The sequence below is a fragment of the Rissa tridactyla genome, chromosome Z (assembly GCF_028500815.1).
Source record: "Rissa tridactyla isolate bRisTri1 chromosome Z, bRisTri1.patW.cur.20221130, whole genome shotgun sequence".
Classification (NCBI taxonomy): domain Eukaryota; kingdom Metazoa; phylum Chordata; class Aves; order Charadriiformes; family Laridae; genus Rissa; species Rissa tridactyla.
Genome location: NC_071497.1, coordinates 66640724 through 66664575, shown reverse-complemented (window position 1 = coordinate 66664575; position 23852 = coordinate 66640724). Strand labels below are relative to the sequence as shown.

The window sequence follows — 23852 nt, the reverse complement described above, 5'->3', positions numbered from 1 at the left end:
TAATAATAACTGCTGAATACAATCTGGAAGGCAGAGTCTGAGTGCATTGCCTCTTACCTTTTTACCTCCAATCTTCTTCGCTAAGCTCCACTGTAATTAAAGCAAAAGATTCATAGCACAATAAAACCCATGAACTGATTAATTTGTTCAGTTATAGGCAGTTATAAATTTTCTTCTTTTTTTTTTTTTTTTTTTTCGCTTTCAGTGACTGTAGTGGATTGACATTGTCCAACCAGGGGGAGCAAACCTACATATCTTTCAGGCCTGATTTATGTCTGAAATTGGGTGCTCCTAGGAAAGGTTGACAGAATCACTCTTGGGATGTAGGTGATCAATTTAACTCAGCATGATATGAATTGCAGTTCTCAGCTTAGAGTTTAGAGCTTAGAGTTCATTCTCTCCAAGCAAATAGCTTAATATCAGGTCAAGTGCCCTTCTAGAAAATGTCATGTAATATAAAATAATCTTCTTTTACGCTTTTTTAATGATGATAAGAAGAGAAGAAGCAATCATATTCCAGAGCTATTCTTCCATGAATAGAAACGATAACAGAGAACAAAGAGGAGAAGTGGGTGATAAAATAAATATAACAAAGAAATTACCAGAGAGTTAATATTTTCTACAAGCTATTTGAAATAATGATAAAATGTACTATATGAAATTGAATTGTGTGTAGGAATTACTAAAGACCTAAAGCAAAGACATTTGACAAGTAACGTGATGTACAGATTCTTTCAGTATGTTCCATGAAGACGAAATTTCTTGATTGGAGTGAAATATCTATGGCAGTATGAAGACTAGACCACAAACAGTTACACGCAATACACCTTAAAAAAGTTTGTAAGCTTAGCTGCCATGGGAAGGAAAGCCATTGAAATGAGACAGACACCAATGGAGGTGCCAGAGTATCCCTCAAGAACACAGGATACACAGTGATCCAGAGATAACACAGTCTGCTGAAACACAATGCTATAAGGGTGCTGTGAGACCTCATAAAGTGCCAATAGCAACATTAATCTGCTTGAGAGCTGGTACCTTCTCCTCTGTGCCTTTTTGTGACAACTGAGACCAAGAGAAACACTTCTGTTCACAGCATTTAGGTCTGACAAGACATGACATGCTCCTTTACCACCAGCCCAGCAGAACTCAAGAAGGCTTTTCTTCATTGCATATTGCAAAACACAGCTACCATCTCAGGTGAGTGAGAGAAAGAGTGGTGTGTGAAAATACATCTGTTATTTTGTCTTTTATTGTGGTAGTGCTTAGAAACATTAATCAATAATCTAGGCCTAACTGCAATGAGACCTATGCTCATTTTATTAACAGATTATTTATAATCTTAGACCTGAATCCTGCCATCATTTTTGCATGTCCACAGCTCTCCTGCAAAGAAAACTTCACAAGAGTCACTAGTACTCTAGTACTATTCACATTAAAAGTTAAGCTAATATTGAAGAATTAATAGGACTATAACATTGGCATACTCTTTTTGTGTAATGGCAAATGACAGTAGCTTTGACAAGCTGTAAAACACCTGGAGGAAATTTTCTAAACAAAGAAAACATACACATTGAAAGCCTACATCATCCCTAGATTTTGTCAATACCTCCAATTTTACAAATACCTCAAAAGCTAATACCTCTCACTCTCAAATACCCCTCACTTTTTTAGCACATCTAACTGGGAACATGGAGTCATGGAAGCCTTTATTGGTGAAAAATGCTGTGATGACACAGAAATAGCATGTGAGAGATATGGTCACAGCGTTTTATTATTTTTCTGTTAAGGCATAGGTGTGTGCTTTAAAAGGTAATCTTGTACCACCCCTACTTGTAATTCCACTTGTGGGGTAACTCTCCACTCTGTTCTTACCATACCACCACTGCTTTGGCCTTTAGGTGCATGACATACGTCTCACTGAAGGGAGTCCTACCCATTAAGACCCCTTACTGATCCTGTAACATCAGATATGCTGCTACTCCAGTTTCATCCCACAAAACCAGTTTCTGAGTTACAGGCTCCAAATAAAATGGTTCAACAATGTCTATTTGTTTTTCTTGTTGCACCTGAATTGCTTACCCAACAAAAGTGTCCCATACTTTACACTACAGCAACCACTTCATTCCCTAAAATCTTTTCTTCTCACAACCATTCTATTTCTTGTCCATCATAATCTTCTCAAAACAGAGCCAATACAAAAACCTAGTGATACAGTAAAAGAATAAAAAGAACATAATTAGGATGCATACAAACCAAGATTGCCAGAACTAACTAGTTTCCCTCTGTCCTACAGGAGGAGCAGAAAACTTACTTCTTGCGAAGTTCATTGCTCTAAGTTTTTGTTACATAAAAGAAAGAAAATAGCCTAGAAAAATGACAAGGGGCAATTAAACTTCTGTCATTAGCATATGAAAGATTATTTCACTTAGAGATGGGAGTTCCAGCCAGTCATTATCTGTTTATAAAATATATATAGTTAATATATAAAACCCAATAACTTATTTTGGAAAGGAAAACCCACAGCACTTTAAAAAGTGCAAAGAAAACCGTAAGAAAATAAAAACACACTTAAACGTTCTAACAAGAATCTCTCACTTGGCAAACGAAACAAAAAAAAGTCCCCTCCAGCAGTCATAAAATTCTTTGCCACTTACAAAGCACTACAGGGCAATTTCTGTTCTGCACTGGCCTGTAACAAAGCAAGATACATTAAAGATCGAGGAGTGCTGAGCTACTGCAATAGTGAGGCCACAACCACGGAGCAAGGATGGAGAACTAGAGCATCTCTGCTCCTGCTTATGAGTGAACAAGCCACTCTGAAGATCTTACAAATTAGGTCCCTTTTTACCAGATTCTTGGTTGGGAGAAAATGCAGGTATGGACTTGTGAGGAAGTGGAATAAAGTGAGGGGCATTACTGAGGAGAATGGCACTACAAAACAATGGAAACAATGATGAAAAAATGCTATTAGAAAACTATTACATCATAAATGAAAGTCACAGAAACCTTATCTGAGAAGACAGATTAATTAGAATTTAAAATGACCGTTTTACCTTCCATAGTGATATTAAAGTATAGAGTAGTATAAAACGTCCCAATGAAAGCTGAAATTTCTGATTGCCTAGGCATTCCTAATGCCCAACAGATTAAAGCAAATGAGTACAAATTCTAGAATAACACTGGACCTTCAAAGTACTTAAGCACGCTCCATATGGAATTTTTTTTTAATTCTGCCAAAATGAAAGCTCAACTTTCTGAAAAATCTGGAGTCAGAAATGCACACTGAGCACCTGAAAATATTTCTACGATATTGCTTTTGTTTAAAAAAAACACACGTTGATTCTTCAGGTTAAAGTTTTTTTCAAGTATAAAATAGAGGAAAAGAGGTGTATCTGAAACGCTGTTTTTCACTTAGGTACAAAATAGAGGAAGAGATCACAATGAAAACTGGCTGCTCTTTCACCGGAGCCATGCCACAGGTCTTTTCTATAAACAATAATTCAGAAAGTTTGGTAAATTACAGAATAACTTTGATATTAGATCAGTTAAATGAAAGCTTGCACTAGAGTCATTTAACTGTCTTCAAATTACGGGGTTCATTCAAACTGAATCTGTGAGAGAGGTTTTTGTTTAAACCTGAAATACTAAACATATATTTGACAGGAGTAAAATAAAAAGATTTAGCAGCTCTCAGATGATAGTAATCAAGAACAGATGTCTACAGAAACACAAGCAAGAGGAATACCCTTATAAATTATCGGCGGGTAAAATTCCCTAACTATTTGGGCAGTTCCCAGTGTTGCTAACAGCCCATTGCAATCTTCATGTTCCATGTTAGCCTTACAAAGGTGTACTTGGTACATTCATTCACTCTACTGCTACTTTGTCTCAATACACTATGACCACAAATATTTCTTATATTATTTTTGAGCTACTCCACCCAGGATGTGGTAAATTGAGATATGCAGGAGTACAAAAGACAACGCTTATTGGGGAAGAATAACAGCTCAGTTTCTCTTACAAATGAAACGATATCAAGCTGAGAAGCGACACTGAGCATGTTTACCCATCTTGGAATTGCGGTGCAGCTTCTGTGATCTCTAAAAAAAGCTCAGCCTCAGTGGTGATCCTGTCACATCATCACATGCAAGCACAACAACACAATTATAAAAATCAGGGCATTTTAGCAATAGGGGCTTGGGATTTGGGAAGTGTCTGGATGAAGCTGAATGTTTGTAACCATATCCTAGCACAACCTCTAACTAAGCGTGCTGGAGGGACCTTCCCTGACTCTGTAAACACCAAGTCTGTAATCACATGCATGTCATCACTTTAGAAGGCTTTGAGTCGGTAAGATTTTGTGGAGACTTAATCCCCTAAACCCTTTTTCCCTCATGTGTAGAAACTTGATTGAACTTCAGAAACAAACCCTTCAAAAAGATGCACATTTTTCTGCGTACAGCAAATTTGAATCATTTGACTTTTCTTATAGCTCCTGGGCAGCACTGAGCACAGGCCTGTGGGATGATATGCAATCACAGGGATGAAAGGCTCCCTTCATTTCCTGCTTTAAGATTCCCTCAGGGGAACATCCATCTTACAACCGAACGAAAATCAAATAACGTCAGCACCTTGACTTTTGCGCTTCACTAGAAAAGTATATGCATAGCAGCTTGATCCGACATCAAAGATGAGTTACAAGAGCCATTACTCACTGTCACATTCCTGATGAATACGAAGAACTGCATTGAAATCAAGGGAAGGTGCAGTTTGTGCTTCTGTGGTAATAGTCTCCTCTGCTTTGCCTGCCGAAACTCTCACCTCTGTTTGCCAGTTAGGTGACTGTAGGCATAGTTGTTTCCCTGTACATGAAAAGTTTCCCCGTGCATGTGGTCATTGCACCCACTACCACATGGCTTCAACGACAGAAACTTCAGCTGGTACAGTAAGCATGCGTTTTTAGGGAATTCTCTCAGCCTCAGCTCTGGACACAGTGCAGAAGTCAATACAGGTAAAAGTGTTTTACAAATGTCTTTAAGATGCTGGTTGGCTCAATTTCTCTGTCTTGGAAATCTTCCCCAAACACTACTGCGTGTTGACTGATCACAAAAAACCTCATGGATGGCCTTGCCTCCCCACTGTCACTTTTTCCCATGCCCCCCAAATGCAGTCTGAAAGAGAAGAGGTATTTCTCTGGCAGCATTGGTAGCCTTGAGAATGCCTTAATCTGTGTTGATCCTGCTATTGCCAATTCATTTACACGTTGTAAAACTGCCCTAACTCAACAGAGGATTCATCTTCTGCTAGCACGAAGAAAAGCAAAGCAAAATAAATTCTTCAAAATGAGAAGGGTTAAGTTGGAACTAGTTGTGCAGAGAAGGTGTGTATCTGTATCCTTAGAGATTTTACAGGATAAGGCTCTGAGCAACGCAAGTAGACTTTGCAGTTAGCACTGCTCTGAGCAGTGGGCTGCACCAAGTGTCACCTGGTTCCCTCCAATCTAGATTGTGCTATGATTCTGATTTTTAAAGCAGCATTTGCCAACTGAAGTGTGTAAATCTGGTTCCCACTGTGCAAGGAGAATGAGGTGTTTATTTCAAACGTGAGGTACTCCTCTCACAGTACTCACTGTGACCTCAGGACTTCCCTGCTGCTTTGGTACTGTCCCAAATGACAATCATCAGGGTGCGGCAATGTTTTAATGGACCCAACAGATCTCCGAAACTGAAAGGAACCCAACTGTACAGTGACAACTGCAGCAAGTAAAGTTGCCATCAAAACTTACTTTTGTAGAATTTTGCAAAGGTCATTTAATCCTAAGGAAGTTCAGGAAAACAGCTGGTAACCACAGCCTGCAAAGACCAAACTCATACTGTCTGAAGGACTGTGAAGTTCTTCAAGGAAAGTGAAACTTTAAAACTTTGGAATGCCTCTACATTTATGAAGAGGCAAAAATAGCATAGCACATTTCCCTATAACAGCTTAGACCCACGTTTGCGCATAGTGAGAACAAAACTTTTGTGACACTATATGTGATTGTCTGAGAATAAGGTGTATTTTTTCACACAAGGAGCAGCTATCAGCGCAGCTATGTTTAACAGAAGCCAGAACCCATAGGAAATAGTGTGAAAACAGCCTTTCCTGAAGAGCTGAACTTTATTATTGTTTATTCCTTGAGTTCTGGTAGCTATCAAAATATTTGCACTTACAGAAAGACAGTTCTTGGCCTGCAAGGTTTACAGCCTGAGAAAAGTCATGTACGAAGTACAGGAGAGATGACTAAAGACTACAGTCACTTTCTTGCATTTTAACTGTAACCTTTCACCATGAAAGTTTTAGCAAGTGAATGAAGTAATTAACAAGACCTATTTAGAGTCACAGTAGGAATGTCTGTATTCTTCTGGACAATGGTACTGGAATAATAGTTTACTCCGTAAACTCATTTAAATTAGTCTAAACTTGCATTATGCTCATCCTTTTTGGATGCAAACCACCATTGGATTACACTAGGTAGAATATATTCCTCTGCAATTTGCTACCTGGACTGTTATCTAGTAAAGCACTTTGCAGCAGCATCACAGAGCTGACTAAGATCCCTCTTGGCTAAGCCTGATATTTCTACCAGACAATCTGGGAATACAAAGCAGCTGAGTTCGTTGCTGGATTTTTAGTTCTAGTGCTCACCAGGGCAATCCTTAATTTTGGGTGTTGTACTGATACATTGACAAAAGCATTTTGATGTTGACCTAATAGCTGCAGGCAAAATTCGGGCTGTGGCTAACTGTTATTGCATATGAAATTCCACTTGCTTTTCCTAGAATCCAAATGATTTAGATTAAAATCAGTTTCTCACCTGGGGCAGCAGTTTTCTTTTCCAACAAACTAGCTAGACCTCTAGAAGCCAATTTCATAACCTGTTTATGAAATGTTTAGCCAAACGACATTGAGTCCTTGCATTCTCAAAATATGACATTTAAAAAGCATTTGAACAGAGAGATTATTGTACTACTAAAGAACCTCTGGCAATTAAAGGGTGTTTTAACTTTTGGTTTGCCTTTTTCCACAATTGCTTACAGTGAGCTTTTTTGCTGCAGCTATATTGGCACATTCTTTTTCAGGAAGGTTTCTCAGTGTCACATTGGTGACATAGGATTAGATACCCTTCCTAGTGCAGTTGATATAAAGAGCTAATGAAGGACTTTCGTACAGCCACTTGGTAAAACACCACATTTCACTCTGTGAAAGTGGAGTAACACAATTGCTACTCTGCTTTTCCCCAGTGAGAGGGGCAATCTGTCGAAGCACGGGGAAACAGGAGGGAGAAGGAAGGAAGTTTATTAGCAACCCTTCCCCCACTAGCTTCAGTCTCCTCTTGCAAGCCGTGGCACTGGCCTGTGTACGCCTATCAAGTATGATAACAGACTGAGTGATGCCAGGGCTGCAGCAAGGGAGTAGGAAATAGGAGAAAACAAGGCCTAAGATAAGGTCTTGTTTCTATGGCTGTGGCACGTTGCCTGTGGGACCCCACTGCCTGTGGCTGTCTGCCTGTGCAGCTGCATCATAGTGCTCTGGTGGGGACAGTGTAGTGACACTGGACATGCCGCAGCACCACCACAGGACCCATGTGGAAAGGAGGACCATTACCTTATCCCAGGTCACATCAGGGCTGTGTCTCCAACTCTGCTTAAGGTTCTTTACCTGAGCTGAAAGCAGCTGTGCAGACCTGGTCTCATCAAAAGGACCAGGAAAGTTCCCACTCGCTTAAATTGTAACAGGCTCTATTTACAGTTGTAACTGTACCTAGGCTTCTCTGCAATATGGAGGAGAAGCCTGTGGATACCACCAAAAACACCTGCCAAACTTCTTTGTAACAGATGATGTCTCTGATGTTGGAACTTTTGTTCTACAAGTGTTACTCTGTAATAAAATCTCATTTTCTAACTCCACAGGCAGAGCTGGTCTCAAATCCATTTTTTACTTACGTTGGATTTACTGTCCTTTTCATTTCACTCAGTTTTCTCTTGTTGGGGCATTCAAAAGTTAATGTGACTCTGAAGCTTTTTAAATGGTCATTAGGCACCATTTCAAATGAATCAGGTATGAACATACAGTGATAAAACTGCCTTTGGAGAAGTGAAATTCTGAATTTGCATGTTTCAGCAATGTTTGTTTTCAGCTGAGAGAAAACAGTGGTTACTTTCTCTAACACAATGATTTCCAGCCGTGAATTTGACACACACAAAAAAGCGGAGGTATCCTTAACCATTTAATGCTGCTTTCAAAAGAACTACCCAGGTAAAGAGGTTTTGTGAGGGTGTGGTATACATACTGAAAGTGTTTGTGTTGTAATTGGATTGTCTGTCTGTGCAGTGCTGATATACCATTCACCTGGGAAATGCAATACATTAAAAAAGATATGATTCAAATAATAGTAGGAAAACATGCTCTTCAGCATTTAGTAGCTGCAAAGGATGAAGTATTTGCTATACTAAAGATAGAGAAACCTTTGACAGTGACAGCACTGAAATCAGAATTTCACTGAGAGAGTTTTTTGCATCCTAAGTCAACTGCAAGTGTTACTTACAATGACAAAATTATGAGGGTTGTATCTTAACTATCCCGATTGCTCTGTAAGTTTACTGGACTATAGGCTGCTGTGTAGTACTCCAGTGCACAGATTGCACTTACCTCAGAAGGCTCTAGCTGAGCTAGGTGGGAAGGTGGAAGCACCCTATGCAAAGTAGCTTGAGAGCAATTTATCCTGCTGTGGAGCTAGCTTGGGCACGTCTGCACGCTACTGCAATGTGCAAACCGGACACAAGAAAGGAGCATCTCCTGGGCGCTCGCAGAGTCTCACTGTGGCTGTGATTCAACCTTATAATTTCTTCTGTAAGAAAACTAATCTAAGATGTTTCTGACCTTCCCCATTCACCTTCATCCAGCTTCCTCTGTGAAAGGATATGGATTAAATTACGGCCTCCAAAGAACATTTTTTCCTTTGAATTTCATTTTTTGAAATTAATAATTTCATTGATTGAATTTGTTCCGTGATTAGCCTTGTCATTCTGATGAATGGAGTCAATAGCAGCTTGATACCGGGAACAAGTAATTCAGGAAAGGGAGGAGTGGGAAAGTCTTAACTAAACTGTATGTCTGGAGGAAATGTCCATGCATCAGAGGTGTGCACTGTTCATACAGAACAGTATAAAAAACAGGTTGGTTAAAGCAGCCTCTGGATTTGCTTACGGATAATGTCTCAAGGTAGAACACAGAAAATTTGTTCTTCTCACTGGAAATGTGTGAGTTTTGATCTAGTTTTAAAGTGAATTATTTCTTGGGGAAACTATGATTGAACTACATTTGAAACATCTCCTTTGTTTTCTTTATTGCCTATTGTCACATTAGGGAAATGTAAGTAAGTGATGTGGTAAGATCATTTGCAGGAAGAATAGTATTAGAAGTGGGACTGTTTACAGGGAGAGTTAATACTGGAAGGTGTTAAAATATTTTTAAAAGGCTATGGGAATAACACCACCCCTTCAGTTAGGAGGCATTTCTTTTAATAACTTCATAATTATGCCTTGATTTCACTGAAAGACTGGGAAAAAGTTTAGTAAACGAATACTGCTGGTTTAGCTTTATGTGTCATCCCTCTGACTAGTTCAGCCCGTGTGCTGTCAGTTTTTCACACATTCATTGTGAGTAGGGTTGCATTTTTTGCATGCTCCAGAGACAATTGGTTTTAGAAATCTTTATGGCTGCAATGTTAATCAATGATGTTGTTAACTGAGATACTGAAGATCTCTTCACAGTATCCAATTTACAATACCAAGATACACAAGAACTATAAGTTCTGTTGTATAAGTTGAGTGCTGAAAGAGTTGGCAGACGTGCTCGCCAAGCCACTTTCCATTATCTACCTGAAGTCATGGCTAACTGGGGAGGTCCCAATGGACTGGATGGTAGCAAATGTAGCACCCATCTACAAAAAAGGCAGAAAGGAGGATCCAGGAAACTATAGACCTGTTAGTCTGACCTCGGCAGCAGGGAAGGTCATGGAGCAGATCATCTTGGGTGCCATTACAAGTCATATAATGGACAAGCAGGGGATCAGGCCTAGTCAGCATGGGTTTATGAAAGGCAGGTCATGCCTGATGAACCTGATTTCCTTCCATGACAAGATGACCCAATTATTGGATGAGGGAAAGGCTGTGGACATTGTCTACCTAGACTTTCGAAAAGCATTTGACACTGTCCCCCATAGAATTCTCATGGAAAAACTGGCGGCTCATGGCCTGGATGAGCATACGATCTGCTGGATCAAGCACTGGCTGGATGGACGGTCCCAAAGCGTGGTGGTCAATGGAGTTAAATCCAGCTGGCGGCCGGTCACAAGTGGTGTCCCCCAGGGCTCAGTGTTGGGACCATTTCTGTTTAACATCTTTATTGATGATCTTGATAAGGACATAGAGTGTATCATCAGTAAGTTTGCAGATGACACGAAGCTAAGCGGGAGTGTTGATCTGCATGAGGATAGGGAGGCTGTACAGAGAGATTTGGATAGATTGGATCGATGGGCCAACGCTAATGGAATGAGCTTCAACAAGGCCAAGTGGCCAAGTGCCAGATCCTGCACTTGGGCCACAACAACCCCATGCATCGCTACAGGCTTGGGGAAGTGTGGCTGGAGAGCTGCCTGGCAGAAAAGGACCTGGGGGTTCTAATTGACAAGCGGCTGAACATGAGCCAGCAGTGTGCCCAGGTGGCCAAGAGGGCCAATGGCATCCTGGCTTGTATTAGAAATAGTGTGACCAGCAGAAGGAGGGAGGTGATTGTCCCCCTGTACTCAACACTGGTGAGGCCCCACCTTGAGTATTGTGTCCGGTTCTGGGCACCTCAATACGAGAGAGATATCGAAGTGCTGGAGCGAGTGCAGAGGAGGGCAACGAAGCTGGTGAAGGGCCTGGAGAATAAATCTTATGAGGAGCGGTTGAAGGAGCTGGGACTGTTTAGTTTGAGGAAGAGGAGGCTGAGGGGAGACGTCATCGCTCTCTACAACTACTTGAAAGGACAATGTAGAGAGGTTGGTGCTGGTCTCTTCTCACAGGTGATAGAACAAGAGGGAATGGCTTCAAGCTGCAGCAAGGTAGGTTTAGGCTGGACATTAGGAAAAAATTCTTCACAGAAAGAGTGGTTAGGCACTGGAACAGGCTGCCCAGGGAGGTGGTGGAGTCACCATCCCTGAGTGTGTTTAAGACTTGTTTAGATGTGGTGTCAAGGGATGTGGTGTCAAGGGATATGGTGTAAGGGAGAACTTTGTAGAGTGGAGTTGATGGTTAGATTCAATGATCCCAAGGGTCTTTTCCAACCTAAATGATTCTATGATTCTATGATAAGATACTACTCTTGCAAGAGATCCAAAGGAGATAATATTTCTTCTCATTAATATTTGCTATTACTAAGGCAAATAACAAGCAGTTAGAATCACGCGTTTGTGCACAATTTAAAATTTTCAGAAAGAAAATAGATTCTAAGAACAAAATACGCTCCTTTCCCAAATGTAACAAAGCATAGATTGGATTTATAGAGCTGACTTGTGTTTTCAATGCCTAGGATGGAATTTGTCTTTTTCAGCCAAGTTCCAATTTCTTTCTGGTCCTCTCTTCCTCTGACAGCTCTTCCTTTACTGACAGTTCACATGCCATAATGCTTTGAGTTAGGGGAAAAAAATCCCAAAAACAACTGATGAGTGGAAAATAGTACTTTGTGAGATCTGTGACTCCACTGATACCAAAGAAAAACTATCTCTTTATACCCTTTTTTATATATTTCTGTTTTAAATAAAAAATTCCACTGAGCAAAAGACCTTGGTGCTACTATTAATAACAGAGTGTTATTTGGTGAATATTCGGGCAAGCAGGTAGTCATGTATGGAAACATCCTGTCGTCAGCATGTTGACAGGTCTCTCCAAAATTTCCTGCCAGAAAGTGGTTCTCAATGTATTGGTCTTTTGTAATCCTAGTCCATGTTAAAGATGTACGGGCAGCGTTGGAACACTGATGTGTCTCCTTTTGTTAGTATAGCTTATCCCTACATAACCAACATCAGAGTCTAAACCTTAAAGACAGATTTCTACGGCAGCACAAAGTACTACACACCTAACTTCTTCCAAGTTAGACACTTCCATTTTTAGAGTTATGATCTATAGCTAATGTTTCAGCAGTCCTTAGGATCACATGGCACTTGTTGCCAGAATACTTTATTTAAAACTTGTAGCTTTATTAAATTTTATCCACTGAAGTTGATCTGAAGTTTTCACTCTTAAAGGTCCAGCAATATGAGGAACATTTTACTCAAAACAGTTTACTTTCTGAGAACAAAGACAGAGAAAAGGTATTGTCTTCCCCATGTTAGAAAATTCTGGAAATTTTGGCAAATCCTAGTGTTTTCTATTTAAAATCTGGCACATTTGGAGCATTTATACCAAGAATGTGTCTTGTGCTGTTATGGTGAAAATGTCCTAGATGTTATTCCTGCATATGGCCCAGCCCAGAGCAGTCTGAGACAATCCCTCAGATTGTAACTGTGGGATACTACAGATGGTAGACAATACTGATACAGGAACCAGAATCAGAAACAGGGACACTACGCTGCTAGTGTTTCTTCTGACCTCATTGTTGTGTGAGAAGAAGGTGGAAGGCCCCAGACTTGTATGAAGGAAAGACAAGAGGCAGATGTGGGAGAAGGATGCAGATGGCATAGGGAGAGGCAAGTGCCTGTTGTCATGGAGCTGTAAGAGAGGCCCATGTGAGAGCTAGGGTGAGACTGAGACTGGACAGGGAGCACAGAGAAGTAAAGCGGGCCTAGATCTGAAGCAGTTGTGAAACATGGGTCTAATAAAACAATTAAATGAAAGGTTTACAAGGGAGGCAGACAAGAAAAATGAAACTGAGTCTGCCCAAGCCAAGTGATATGGACTTGCTCCACGCTGCTGAAGAGGAGACTGGAGAGACTAGATGTGGAAAATATTATGGGGACAAGTGTCCTGAAGACTGAACTGCAACACATGCTGTTCTTCTCATATAGCTCATTCGTGAGGGTATGTCTTAAACAGTACATTGACTTAGAGAGTTCAAATCTGTGTTCAAATTTCAAAGCACAGAGAACATGGAAAGAAAGAGTGTGTGAAATATCCACCTTTGCTGGAATGTAAATACTGAATTTAGGTAAGAAATCCTTCATCTCCCTGAGACTAGGACTTGCATTCATTATTAAGTGTAATTAAATAAACCCTAGATGCTGGAAGGAAGAAAAAACCCAACCCCAAACATAACCCACCCCTTTTTCATCAGTGTAAAATGACAGTTATGTTTCCATAGCAACAGGAACTGGTGAATGAGTGACTCACACTGCATGCCAATTAACACACACAACTCTGACATGACTTTAGGTTACTATAGCAACCATTTTTATACTAGCGTATCAGGTTATCAAAATTAATTGCAAATATTATCCAATGGCATTGTAGTTCTTGTGATTTCATTAAACTCACCCTATTTTTATATATTTGCTCACTGAGCTCTTGTAAGCGTAGAGAAAGCACACCTGTGAACAAGATCCTGACCCCAGCATTGCAGACATTAATCCAGGGTAACAGTCCAGGCTGCAGGAGATGCATTCTGGAATGATGTGGGTGCTACTGGCAGGACAGTCAGGGTCCTTTGTGCTTCTTCTGCAGCATCATCAGCTGGAAGAGCTGGTGCTATGTATCTCAATGAATTTACAGAATGATCTGTAAACAGGATATAATGTACAGGGAAACCTGAGGGATCTTATGTTCAGTTATGAATTTGTCTCAGAATGTAGATCTTTAGGAAGTACAGTGATCTAAAGGAACAACATGGTAAATAAGATCCTGTGTTACACGAACAGCGCTATCATACAGCATGCATTTGACTGAGGACAAATAATCTGCTTTTCTGGGGGACAGGAGACTGAAGGATCAAACTGTTCTCCTTTCTTTTTCTTTTTTTTTTTTAGCACATACAGTCTTGCTTGTTAACCATGCTCTTGTATAAATAGGACTACTTCATAGCAATGTCCACCCTCCAGTAAGCCCTTCTAATCTTGCTGGTGCAGCAGCACTGTTGCTTTGTGCTGTGTTCTGTGCAACTGCGGCTGATAGAGTCAGGCTAAGGTTCCACTTCTGAGGTTGGCAGATTACTTCACAACTTAAATCACTGCTGCAAAACTCTACCAGCATCCCCTCAACGAGATTTTCCTAGTCCAATTTAAGAGACAAAGGTGCTGTTCATTCACTATAATTAGCACTTGTTTTCTCCCAAATCTGAGGGACTCAGTAGGTCAACCAGGTTTACAGTGATTCCTTTGTTCATTTTTTTTCAGCTTCATTGAAGTTCCTTTCGCCTTCTAATGGAACCGCAAAATCACAGAATCACAGAATGGTGGAGGCTGGAAAGGATCCCTGGAAGTCACCTTATCCAACGCCTCTGCTTGAGCTGGATCACCTAGAGCATGTTGACCAGGACCATGTCCAGATGGCTTTCAAGTATCTCCAAGAACAGACATTCCACAACCTCTCTGGGCGACCTGTTACAGTGCTTGCTCCCCCTTGCATCACCTGCGCAGTACAAAAGTGTTTCTATGTCCTCTAAAGAACAATCCCTCAGGTTTCCCAGCAAGAGCATAAGTTTGTATATATATACACATGTAATACCATACAATTCCAAAGACGGAGCTCATTTACACAGCAACTTTTTAGCCATAAAGAAAATGCTGATTCCCACTAACCCAATGCCCAATGTATCTTTAACACCCTAAAGCCAACTTGCAAAGCCTTTGTAAATGGCCTGTAAAAGAAACTCCTTAACTGTGTGAGAACCATGACAGAACTGGCTAGTCATTAGGACACCACCCACAACGTCTTGACCATCTGTGTCCTCACCAGTACATGTGCAAGTGCTCAAGAGGCAGTAGTCAATGACAGCCCAGAGAGCTCTGCAGCTGGACGTTCTGGATCCTCCAGCCCTTCTTATCATTCTGCCTAGTAGTATGAAGTCACTGGGGGTGTCCCATCTCTATGGATTTGTTTGGATGTTTTGCTTTCCAAGGTCACAAAAGGCACCTGACCAGACATACAGCCCAGAAGTGCCTGTATTAAACAAAGGCATGTGAAGTGGTTATTCCCAGAAAAAAAACCCCGAATGACATGGTTTAGTATGGTCACAGATGGTAAAATGTTACACGGATTCAAAAAGAGAGTATTTTCCATACACTGAAGATTAAATACTGGGAACTTTTAAATGAAAAGCTATTCCCATACTGCTAAATAAAACAGGGCCAGAGTACTGATGCCAGTCAACTCCAGTCAGCTTTGTCCAAGCTGCATAGTATTTTGTCCCAGGTTGCTTTGGTGTTTTCCATAGTAGCCAAACATTGTATTAAGTTTTATGTTGGGGTTTGTGGGGGGAGGTAGCTGTAAGTGAATAATGTGCAAATAGAGTTTCAGCCCTCCTAGTGGTGTTTTTTGTGCATGAAACTGCATGAAACAGAGGGGGTTTAATGCATAACCTGCAGTGCAGTATGAGGGAAGCTACGTGTGCTAGACTAATGGTATGTGAAAAGCTGCAGAAAACTGGAGTCAGACCTGATGCAGTCTTGTTCATTCTGCCATTCGGAACAGTCCTTGGCACAAAGTTGTCCCTGAAAGGCGCCTGCGCGCTATCTCAAAGACAGAGTTCACCTGAGCCAAAACCATGCTTCAGGGCATGCTCACAATTAAACATCATGGACACTTAACAGCCCAGTGCTCAACCTTGGTCCCCAGCCTAACACAAAGTGGCACTCCCAGTGCTATAAAAGGTTGCCATTTGAGAGAATAATCTTGGGAAGCATGAATGTCTTCTGGTCCCGTTTGTATAATCTTTCCAAAGGATTTCTATTGACAGGATACTTAGCTAGATAGACTGTGGTCTGGCTGAATACAGCCATTCTTACATTTGTTAAGTTGCACCGCATGTAAGAACCCTGCTAGAAAGCCTTGTTCTGACACTGAATGAAAGAAGTGGCTCCAACTGCGCAGCAGCGATTTCCTCCTTTCTAGGACCACACTCATTGTACTGTTCTGAACAAATCTGGCAGCTGGCTGAGGTCTTTTGTTCCTGCCCACATCTTTTCTTTGGTTGAGTTTCTAGGGCATCTCCACATGCCAGGAAAAGAAAAAGCCTTTGGAGAGCACAGCATCAGCATTAACTAAGTGTAATTCCTAACTATTCATGGTCACAGCCTACTTTGCATCTAAAAAGTGAGCATTCTACAGAGGGCATATTGTATTTCTATACTTTTCTGAGATGTATGAAAAAATGTCATGTTCTTCCAGCCATGACCTTAACACACATGCCTTTTAACTAATGTTGTTTTAATGTTTGACCCTTGTGCTCTGTCTTCCCTGGAGGCCTGAATCATTACCAAGTTGAATGTTGCAGCTAAGTGTTTTGACCAGGCTTTGTGCTGTAATGGTTCAGTTTGCTTATAGTAGCCAGCCTGTTTTCTGTAAACAGTGTTGAAGGTAATTATGTCCTGTTACCAAATAGACATTCCTCTTTTCTCCTGAGCAGCCCTCTGGGAGACAGGCACAGAAGAGAATGGAGGGGAGAGGGAGGTGAATCCTCCAGAGTACTGTATCTGACTCTAGCAATAACTCTATAGCTGTGGTTCTCCAGATACTTCAGTGATGTTCTTCCTTGGGTTATCTTGTTGACATGCCTGATGCCTGGAAAATGCAGTTGTTTCACCATGACAACAATGATATAAACATTCAGTTAATGTTTGTAAAGCTCAGTTACGTGTATATAGGAAAACACCAGAGAGAGGTGTAGTGAGGTGTGGATTTCTGCCTTTAACGTATGACATTATCCAGTATGGGCTAATTTACACTGTCATCCAGGGCTCCATTTACAGATACAGAGTAAATGGCTAGTGCACTGGTAAGAAAGGTCCCTTCTCAGAAGACCATTAAGAAAAGGTCAGGAAGGGACAGGACTATATGGGAGGGGTATTAATAGCAACAATCAAAAAGCTGCACAAACAAAAAACAACATTGAGTGTACACCCTGTGTTTTTTTCAGTGGATATACATGACTTTACTGGAGTGCTGGAATCATTACTACCTCATTATGTACTATGTCATCAAGGCATGAAGGTCAGGCTACAGGTAAGACAAGTGCAAGGTCCTGCACATGGGTTGGAGCAATCCCAAGCCCAAATACAGGCGGGGTGGAGAATGGATTGAGGGCAGCCTTGAGGAGAAGGACTCGGGGGTGTTGGTTAATGAGAAGTTCAATATGACCTGGCAACATGTGCATGCAGCCCAGAAAGCCAACCACATCCTGGGCTGCAACAAAGGAAGCGTGATCAGCAGGTCAAGGGAGTTGCTTCTGCCCTTCTGTTCCGCTCTGGTGAGACTCCACCTGGAGTATTGCATCCAGCTCTGGAGCTGGCCATAAGAAAGACATGGACCTGTTGGAGCAAGTCCAGAGGAGGGCCATGAAGGGGCTGGAGTACCTCTCCATTGAGGACAGGCTGAGAGAGTGGGTGTTGCTCAGCCTGGAGAAGAGAAGGCTCTGGGGAGACCTTATAGCAGCCTTCTATGCCTAAAGCAGGCCTAACAGGAGAGACGGGGAGGGACTCTTGATCAGAGAGTGTTGTGATAGGATGAGAGGTAACAGTTTTAAACTGAAAGAGGGTAGATTTAGGTTAGATATTAGGAAGAAATTCTTTACTGTGAGGGTGGTGAGACACTGGAACAAGTTGCCCAGAGAAGTTGTAGGTGTCCCATCCCTTGAAATGTTCAGGTCCAGGCTGGATGCGGCTTTGAGCAGCCTGCTCTAGTGGGAGGTGTCCCTGCCCATGGCAGGGGGGTTGGAACGAGATGAAGTTTTAGGTCCCTTACAAATCTAACTATTCTATTATTCCAGGATTCCATGATTAGTTTTGTGAATAGTTCTCCTCAGTCCTTAAACCTGTTGAGAAGCCACAAGGCAACCAGGGCCTTTTAGGTTAGAGGAAACCTCTGTTTTTTTTCTTTCCCAGCTCCTTGCTGTGTGTCAGAAGTATCAGGAGCAGATGCACATTGTATGCGCACACAAACATAGCTTTTCCTTTCTTTTCTTTTTTTTTTTTGTTTTAAGAAAGCTCTATTCTAATTTAATAAATCCACATTTTAGATAAAATTGCATTTAAGGAAATTATTTCAGTCCCACTCCCCTGCATTTTGGAGAAAAACATGGGGTAAACACAAGCCAGACCTGAAACCTTTGCCATGGCCGGTTTTGGTTCAGTATGAAGTTACATTGCCAGGAGCTCCCAGAAGTTGAGATTGTGATTCTTTGATTATTCAGAGATGTGTATTAATGTTATGGGCTCTCTTTAGTTTCTTACAACAAACACCTTAGTACAAGCAGCTCAAATTACATGTTTCCTTCCTTTTCCTTCTATAAGCAAGTGGCTCAGGCTGGCTCTGCACACCGGATAGGAGCTCAGTGGAGTTGTGCTGGCAGAAAAATTGGAAGCTTTGTAATAGCAATGCTTATCTTCTACACTGAACCTGTGAAAGAAGAGGCAGCCTTCTTTAGAGCAGCTGTTGCAACACAGGCACGTGCTGGAAACAGCTATGAAATCTTCAGAACGCTAGCAGCAACCATAAAAGTAAAAAAGGGTTTGTGTGCACAATGCGACTCCTCACCAATCTCCTAAAAATACATCAGCAGGTTGCATTCACCTTACCAAGTAAAGCAGCACTGGGGGATAACAATGAGGTCAAAAGGGCCACTATTTGGCTATTACAGCACCTGTGGGACCTGTTCCAGGAGTACCCTGCTTAGATTCACAGGCAAAATTTGTAGCGTAACTCATTATAACCCATTATATGACCCACCTGTGGGCTTACCTGCAGAAGAGCTGGTGCCCAGCACTGGATGTAACTTCCAGATCTCCCATCTGTTCCTGCTGCAATGATGCGAGATGGAAAGATGGGATTCTTACAAAGAGCTGGAACATCACCTATTGAAAAGGTAAATACAATCTGATTACAACAAGCTGCTGCTAAGATAATACTTTACAAAGGTAACTAAAGACATATTTTAACCGCCTGTTTTTCTCTACCTGATTCACACCTTTTACTTGAAACGTTTTACAAGTATTTGTCATGCTTTGTCCCAGCACTGAAAAATGAAGTGCCTGACTGACCTCATTGTGAAAATTAATGACTTAGCACCTCCAAGGCAGAGCACTGGATTTCAGTGTGCAAAACCAAGATGAAACAAAAGGCTTCCTTACTGAGTCATTAAAATACAAATGTCAAGTGTATGGGAGAACACTCCCCTTGTAACTGTAGAACAAGAGACAGTCAAAGCCAAAGTCATAACTCAAGTTGTAGACATTTGCTGTTAGAACAGAGCAGTAGAAATATGGTAATGATTAACCCAGATGATTTTTTAAAACACATATGAAGTTCTATTGAGATTATAGTGGTTTTCTTCAACAGAGAAGTTACCAGGTGATCTGCTTTTCATGACGGGAAATAAATACTGTAGCAGCTTTTAAATACTTCCCCTTGATATAAGAATAGTGGGTAGGTGGAAGATTTGACAGGAAATACTGAAAAATATCACCCTGATTTCTTACTTCAACTTTCATAAACTCTGCTATTCATACATCCTCCACGAAAAATATGAAATAGAGAAGACAGACATAAGTCAGAACACTCTTAGGGAAGTATTAGCTTTTTATGTTATGGCTGGTAGATTTAAGGTGCGGGATGTAGTATTTCCCTTGATATTTTTTCTGATATATTTTTGAGCTTTCAGAAGAAACATATTCTTTTGCCATTTGGGAATTTATACTGGATCCAATCAAACAAATGCATTTTGTAGTACTGAAAGTAACACTGGAAGATCATTCAGCATATCTTTGTACATTTATTATGCAAATGATGGTATCACCATCATTTAGCATTAAATAGATTTTTCTGTTAATATTGCCAGAAAGTACGCACATTTATGTTAACTGAAAAATTAATTGTGGGTCTAGGAGATCCATTCAAGGCCACAAAATAAGTTTAAGTCGGGTAACTACAAATCTGAGGAGTGCTAATCTTCAGTTTCCTGGGCAGAGTATAACAGCCTTTACTTCCAACCTTCATATTTGCAAGACACATCCTCCTTGTTCCAGTATAAACATTACTGAAAGAACATTTTATTTCCATTAAAAGACCTATAAAAGCAAACATTACCAGTGTTGAGATGTGTGGCATACTTCTCACACTCTCCAGAAAAGAGAAATCCTGGTTCTAATAATAGCCTGGGAAAATGAATTACTGAGTTGGAAAGCGAATGTCTAAGTATCCCCAATGGTCCTGGTAATGTTGTATGTTCCCCTTTATACACAGGCCTCATTATCTTCAAAGTTTTCAATGAATGGACCAAGCAAATTTCCTAAGTGACATATATTTTTTTCCTATGTGAAATAAGTTTTCAGCCTGTAATGAATGAAAGGTTCATTTTTTGTGGATTCTCAGGTATTCCACGAGAATTACTTGAGGCTTTGAAGAAAAGAGATTTGACAAGGAGCTTTAGGCTATGATAAAAATTGTATTTCCCTCCAATATTTTTCTGCAAATTGATGAACTTTTTAGTGGTAGGAAAACACTTAGAGGATTTCTGTCTTCACTGTGCTGAGTACTGTGGCTCATATACAGAAAACCACTTAATCTTGCAATAACAAACTAATAATTAGTCTCATTGACATTGGCTAAACTATTCAGGTACTTTATGTTAAGTGTGTTAAATCAGACTATTCAGTACCTTGCAGAATTCAGAACTATATGGCATTAGTTTAGTCTCAGAAATCAGTACGGTTATATTAGATGTAAATTAGTAGAGCTGAAATTTTTTTTTTTTCTCCCCCGCTCTTTTTCTGTTAGTGGATATTGGCACATGTTGTTCTATTGAAATCAGGCTGTTGTGTAGCAAAGAATACAGCATTCAAGGGAACAGTGAGACAATGAGAAAGCAGCATGACTTAAGAATGAGAAGAGGGTTGGTGTTTGGACTGGATTACAGACATTGTTTTACTGTCCTGCTGCAAGTACTCTTACTCTGAGGATGCTGAAGGCCATGTGGGCAATTCTGCTCCCCCAAAGCCTGTGCAGGGGTATCTGGGCCATTCAGAGTCTCACAAACTCTGTGTCCAGAAAAAAACATCATGGCCTAGCTCTTTCCCCATCCCGCTTTCTTCCCTTAGTTCCCATGCCAATGATACACAGACAAATAATATGTACCAGAAGCTGCAAAAACCCAGCCTATATTTAAATACATTTTTCAGAGAGTACATTTGACATCTTTGTTTTAAAGACTTCAACTTACAATGAGTTCATTATCTCCCTCTAGAAACTGTTCCACATGCCTAATTGCCCCTCAAAGACCTGTCAGGAATTTTCCTCTTATTTCAAGGTTAAATTTGTCCAGTTTGACTTTTTGCCACAGAATTTTGCTATGACTTCGTCAGCAAGACTGAGACTGTCCTGACTGCCAAATCTCTTCCATGTTCAAGTACCTGTCACACGCAATGGCCTTTGTTTTGACAAGCTGAACATACTGGCTTTTTTAAGCCTCATATTATACAGCATGTTTGCAGCAACAGTCTCTCTCTAAACACATTTGTGAATCAATTAATCCTTAACAAGGACATTAAGCTTCACCCTGCTTTAATTGGGGTTTTTTCTTTGCAAGGATGAGAGTAAAAAGTCCTAAAAATACATATTTGAGCTATGAGGACTTCATAGATTGAACTTTTTGTGTCTAATATTTTTATATTTAAAGTCATTCCATTTAAGAGAACATTTCTGATACAATAAACTATTGTAGCTCTCTTCCCTCTACGCAGTTTGGAGTTTTAACTGCACCTATTGCAATTTATTCTGTAATTCCCTGGGTCCAACAGACATTGGAAGTAGCAGTTTGGGTTCCTTATCTATGGATTATAAATATATGCTGCATTAACAAAGTTCATCATGCTGACATAAAATCAGCAAGCAGACACTGAAATGGGAAGATTTAAACTACTCATTTGAGCCATTTTGTTAGATTAATTTTATTATGGTGTCCTTTAAAAATTCTGTAAGTTGTGGTTCATCAATAATTTCCTGTTCTATGCTATATCTACCTCATTAAATTTATGATCAAATATGTCAAAAGTAAATGTATTCACTTGATTAGTTAAAGAAAAGGAAGATGCCAAAAATATCTTCAGAAATCCCTGACCTATCGTATCATATTAGATATAGGTTTATTTTTCTTACAGATTCACTAACTGAAGTTTTCTTAAACTCCACAGTCTTGATTATACCTCCCCATAACCATTTATTTCCATATTTCCCCATATTTCCATTTAAAAAAAGGCTAGTCAAGCTTATTTGCGAACAGTTTCTAAATCTTTGATAAATATAGTCAGTCAGGTCATATGATTATTAAAACCAAATTTCTATTATGAATATGAGAGACAGTGAATGCTATAAATTACAATAAGCATACCAAATGAAATTAGAGAATTGCAGTACTGAAAAGAGTTTGGAAGGAGGATTTCCATAAAATATAATCTGTTGGAAGCAGCATAGAAAATTGTAGTTAGAAAAAGTTTTTTTCATCTTGGGTGACTGTGATACAGAACATGAATTCAGTCTAGCTGATTTGACTTTGAGAAGTGAAGAATAATTTTAGAAGAGGGAAGAAAAATGGTATTGCTGTATTAAATCATGAAAAAAATTAATAACACTATGCGGTTTCCTCTCAGACTCCTAACAGTAAGAGCCATCTCACCTAAATTTGGCTGTGTAAAAGTGTATTTCAGGTTAATTGTGAAAACCAGACTTTTGAAACAGGCACTTGTAGAAGAAGGCTCATTGATTTATCCTCAGTTTCCTTTAGACCTTCTGAAACTTCTCACTTCGCACATGCACCCTTGATCATGCTTTCTTTATGTTTTTTGTACTTTAGACCTTCCAAACAGCTTGACGGGAAGGACTAAACAACTTCCTAAGAGTTTAAGCAACCTTAAAAATAAAAAGCGGACTTTCAATTTTAGCTCCAGCTGGAGCTGCAAATATGATGTTATAATTCAGCTGCCACTGGTGTTATTGTGACAACAACAAAGAATATTGTAGCAGAAGCTTACCAGGTTTTACCCCTTAGTCTTATTCATGATTGGCAGCTAATACACTGACCGTTTCATTTTCAGAAATTTTGATCCTTTTCTCTTTCTGTTTCTCCTCCCTGTTCTTCAGTTGTTTATTTAAGAAGCAAGAGATGTAACAGGAATGTTCACACAGAAATCAGATTCTTAACTGGAAAACTGCCATAACCTTACCTCTCAGAAAAGCCATGTGATAAGAAGACAAACAGAAAAAACACAGGAGGATACTAATATCAGGAGTCCTATAAACAGATCTTGAGCTGGTGTCTTCTATCAGAAGTGGAAATGGAAATATGTCCAGAATGTCTACATTCTGGACAAGATCATTAACTGCAGATCTATCGGGTCTTTCTTTGTTCAAAGTATTAAGGATATCAGTTGCAACCACAGTATTTTTAGAGGACTAAATTGTCCACAGATGTCCTGCTAGCTCCTTAGCAAAGGCAGAGGTAGTGGTTAAGGAGCGTCTGAGCACAGGGATCTAGAGGAACATAGCTGCTGAGTGTTACCCGGAATGAGATGCTTCCATGCATGTCAAAAAGGAAGAGCTTCTGAGAAACTTTAAAGATGAAAGTCGAAGCTG

The 23852-nt window shown here is 40.2% G+C and overlaps 1 long non-coding RNA gene across 1 annotated transcript in view; it reads right to left on the bottom strand.

The window, feature by feature from the left end:
- Window positions 1–23852, bottom strand: part of LOC128903114 (uncharacterized) — a 121860-nt gene that overhangs the window by 12965 nt on the left and 85043 nt on the right. Inside the window, exon 2 of the long non-coding RNA XR_008463999.1 lies at window positions 18969–19081. This is a non-coding gene — a long non-coding RNA (uncharacterized LOC128903114). The remainder of the gene's footprint in view (window positions 1–18968; window positions 19082–23852) is intronic.